The sequence below is a fragment of the Microplitis mediator genome, chromosome 5, assembly GCF_029852145.1.
Source record: "Microplitis mediator isolate UGA2020A chromosome 5, iyMicMedi2.1, whole genome shotgun sequence".
In the NCBI taxonomy this organism is placed as follows: domain Eukaryota; kingdom Metazoa; phylum Arthropoda; class Insecta; order Hymenoptera; family Braconidae; genus Microplitis; species Microplitis mediator.
Window position 1 is genome coordinate 18,020,325 of NC_079973.1, and position 5,045 is coordinate 18,025,369.

The window sequence follows — 5,045 nt, forward strand, 5'->3', positions numbered from 1 at the left end:
TATTCTATTCTTCGATTTAATCGATTAACTTCAAGTGATGAAAGTGGATTTAATGCATGGAATAATAATTCACTACTTTTATCCTCATTTCTCAACTCTCAATATATTTTAATAACTGATTAATTAAAATTGTAATTAAAAAAAAAACTGTCGTTGATTCTCGGCTAGAAGATAAAATAGAAAATTTTATTATAAAAATATATTGAAAAAATTTAATTAATTTTATAGGTTGAATTATGGATACTGAATTTACGTGAAAATAAAATAAAGTTAAAGTTGCGAATATTTTTTTTACTTGATATTATTCTCTTGAGGTAAAAATTTTACTAGCATTGATACTCTACCTCAATATCAATATCAATTCAACCTTTACCTCTACCTTTATCATCTTCTTGGTTTTACAATTCTCCAATAGTGCTTTACGACGTATTACCCGTAAAATGAGACTGTCGTCTTTGAAAAGAAGAGTAATGAAAACATGAAAAATCGTCTTTCACTCAGACTATACATTAAACCACACCATAGATTGAGTCGCGCTATTATAAAAGTCACAAGAAGTATAAAGAAAGAGAATGTAAGTTAAAAAATAAAAAAAAAATAAACAGGCGGATGACTTGTAAGATAACAAATCTAAGATAATAAAAAAACTTTCTTCGGATGTATATATGTATATATACATATATATATATATATATATATATATATATATATATATATATATATATATATATATGTATATATACATATATACATATGTATATATATATATGTATATATACATATATACATATGTATGTATGTATATATACATAAATATTCTTAGTCTTGCAGTTTCATTTCAAAGTTTTCAAAGTGAAAACTAAAAGATACTTCAACTTAAAATGAAATTTCAAAAAATCACAAGCCAAATGCAAACGCTGGAAAGGGAAGTTTTGTAAATTTACGTAAAACTTTTAAGATGAGAAAATATTTAATATCATTTTACTTAACTACTATGAATATATAAGTTTTTAAATTGAGAATTTAAAGTAATATTGAATTTTAAAATTACATCAATTAAGAAATAAATTATTTATTTTATTATTCTGATGAAATTTATTTTTAAATTTGTACAAGCTCAAGAATTATGATTGAACTTTAATTATCATAAATATTAAGTATCTGAACCGAATTCTATCGAATCTATTAGAATTCATACATAAAATATAAAATTTTAAATAAAACCATTTTAGTTCCGTGTAATAAACGTTGACTTTTTGGTGAATTATTGAATAGTATCGATTTTTGAACAAAAAAATATCATAAATTTAATATTGATTGGATTAGTGATTTGATTGACTTTAGTCTGGGTACTATTATTTTGTTTTTTTTTTTAAATTAAATTTATAAGTTTTCAGAAATCTTTAGAATTATCTGATGTATTCCTGACAATTTTAGATTTTTTTTAATCTGATAGTTTTTGAGTTTTCCTTGATATTTCTGAAGATTATAAAATTTTTCTAAGTCTTCTACAAATGTCTGAAATATTTTTTAACGTTATTGAAAAATCTTAAATTTATTTTAACGTTACACTGTAAAAAATCGAGAGTGAATTCGGAGTGATTACGAATTTTAGTTCAATCCGACTTCACTCTATCACTCGGAGTTCCGGAGTTTTAAAAAAATTACTCCGCATACGGAGTAAATTGGGAGTTTGGTTTTTCCGGGGGAGTGAGTTCGGAGTGATCTGGATTTTATTTAAATCTGCATTCACTCCGATTCGAAGTTATAATATTAAAATAAGCTCCCTTTAGGAGTTAATTTCACTCTGAATCGGAGTTTCCAAATTAAAATAAACTCCTCTTCGAAGTGAATTTTACTCCACGGGGATGAAATAAATACAGTCATCCGCTCCGCATTCACTCCGGATTTAATCCTTCACTCTGCACATTTTTTACTGTGTACGATGAAAATAAATTCAAAAAAATATAAGACTCGGTCGAATTATATATAAATAGTTTTAATCAACCATACTCTCTTAAAATCAATCAGTTCAGAGTACTGACAAAATCAGTGACTATTTACAAATTATCAGTATTTTTCACTGATTCACTTGAAGCGAGTATAAAAGTCTTGAATATATAATTTCTAGACTCAGCTCAAATAATAAAAGTTTAGATATTCTGAAAGGGTCTAGAATATTCTGGAGTTTCAACAAATATTTTCGAAATATTCTGGTGGTAATAAATTCAATAAACTCAAATTATATGTGATTAAATATTAAAATTATTAATGTAAATATAAACACTTTTCATTTTAATTGATTTTTACTGATCTAGAATTGATGGTATATTTCAAAATATATGTAAGATTTAAAAAAAAAATATAAAACAATAAATAAATAAAATTGAAGTACCAAAGCTTCTTTAGATGATATAAAAGTATACAATAAAATAATAAACAAGAATAAGAGGATAAAATACAAGTGGTTGGAAATAAGTGAGCAATCGGATCGATTTTTTAAAATACCAAGTAAAGTACATGACAAGTCGGCTTTTTATCGAATGACCTGATGCAACACGCATGAATAATATTCGCACCTACATCTCTTTTAAAGAGCATTATTGTAAATATAAAATTTTATATGTAGGTACATAAAAAATGTATATATACATAGATGTATAAAATGATGGTCTGAGTAGGCGAAGAAAGAATTAAAATATTATATGAGATATAGCACAGAATCAATACGTCATTTAGCATGTTACCATGGTAACCGTATATTGATGTAGTATCAATCTATTTACCACTTCCTCAGTTCAAATTTATACTGATAAAACTCTTTGAAAAATTATTTTATATTTAATATTAATACGGATCATCAGCGTCAAATCATAAAATCTCTCATATTTAAATCTATCATGTTAACGTATTTATTATATGTATCTTAATGACTTCCAGTATCATTTATCACCTGTCTTATTCTGATATCAAGTATAAAATATACCAACAAACTATATAGTTAATGTAGGTAGTAAATTGTTGAGACTATAGTTTTAAGCCGCTTATAGACGAGCTCAGTTCTGGGCAGTTAGTTGGATCAGTTTGAATCACAATTCCTCTATCCGAAGTACAAAATCTATAGCGCTTTATCGTAACACTAACTCAATAAATAACTTTATCCTTTAATTACGACATTCTATTTACATTTTCAGTTTATTTGTTTACTTCTAATTAAAATCGTACAAGGGGGTAAAATGGAAACGATAAATTTGCAACGAGTAAAAAAAGTCATCAAACATTTTTTTTTTTTTAAATCGTACAAAAAAGTCCCATGGTCAATATGGTACAATGTAAGCCACCTAAAATTTGTTGGAAAAAATTTTTAAATCTGAAACCAGGCGTACAATTTTTTTTCACCATATCTGCACCGAAAGTTTAAATTCCTGCCCTGTTTAATAGAAATCGTTCTTTTCTCTTGAAACAACAAAAGATAAAAATTGGCGCATGCGCTATTCTTCCCACAAACAGAGGCAAAAATCGTTTACAGACCACGGAGAAAAGTAGAATGTCCTAATCCGCGTGTTTGCCACCCTCGCCTTCGGCTCGGGTAAGCAATTATACACGCGTGCTGGAATGTCCTACTTCCACCCTTGGTGTGTAATGTACTACATTTAAATAAAAAGTAAGATATGATATTTAAATTAATTAACCCAACTATTATACTAGGCAGTCATTATTTTTAACCCAAAAAACGTGTTTTTTAATTTTTTAGATTATAGATAATTTTGCTTTATTTCAAAAATTTATCAATAAAAAAGATAATTATTATTTTCAAATGTTTTTAGTGGCCAAATTTGCCCCAGGTATAGAGAATCAGCCGAAAAATGGATAAGTATATTAAATTTTTAATAATTTGACGACAAAAATATGAAAAAATCATTTTTCAGAATTTTCGGCTGGTTTATTTTGCTCCGTATCATGCGTAGGGCTAAAAATGCACAAATATATCGGATTTATGGTAATTAGAAGAAAAAAAAAAAATTTTTTTTGATCAAATCTTCAGGGGGCCTTCTTGCCCCACCCTCCCCACAATCCAAGTCAATCATTTTATAAACGTGGCATTATATTGTAATTTGAAATTTTCTATTTTTTCCGTACGTAACAGTAATTAACGATACCTGAGGAAACAAGACCGAGTGTCTGATTTTTCTTAATTAACGAGATCGAGACGAGAGATTGAAATTCTCGCCTCGTCTCGTCTCGTGTGAAGCCCTATTATTGATACATGATTTTAGTTAATCATTTACTTGACTTCTTTCAACATCTTTACAAATTATAAATATTTTTTTATAATTCTCAAAATATTTAAATTTCGTTAAAATATTTCTAGTTTATAACTTAAAAAAAATAAAAAGAAAGAAAATTTATTTCGTAATTTTTAAAATTTTTTTCTAAAAGGGCCCATTTCACCCCACTCTCCCTCTCTCTGTATTTAACAACTAAAAATATGAACACTCATATAAAGATATAAATTGTTTGACATTTAAATATTCTTTTACTACGGCTCCAATTATGAATAATTTTTGACTTCTTACTTTTGTTCTGTCAAATGTCTAAGAATTATGTCAAAATATCTTTTCTTATATTTACATTTTAATTACTATATTTATCTAGTTATTTCAATTTAACCCGAACATTTAATAGTTGAATATAAAAAAATTTATTTATAATGTTACTGTTAAATATATCATCTATTAAATTGAAATTGTGAAATACTTAAATGTAATATTTATTGAATATTCGATATTATAACTCAATACTGATATATTTATCTTGAGAAGATATGCTCTAAATGTACGATATTAATTTCATTTAAAAATTTGAATAATTAATATGATTACGAACTATATTAAATATAATTGAATAACTCAGCATCAATATACATTTTAATTAAGAGTATTTCTAATATTTAATTAAATTCAATGTAATTTTATACGGATTTTAGTGTAGGGTAATAAAATATAATTAAATAATTTTACTGAATTATTGATTATTTAATTAAC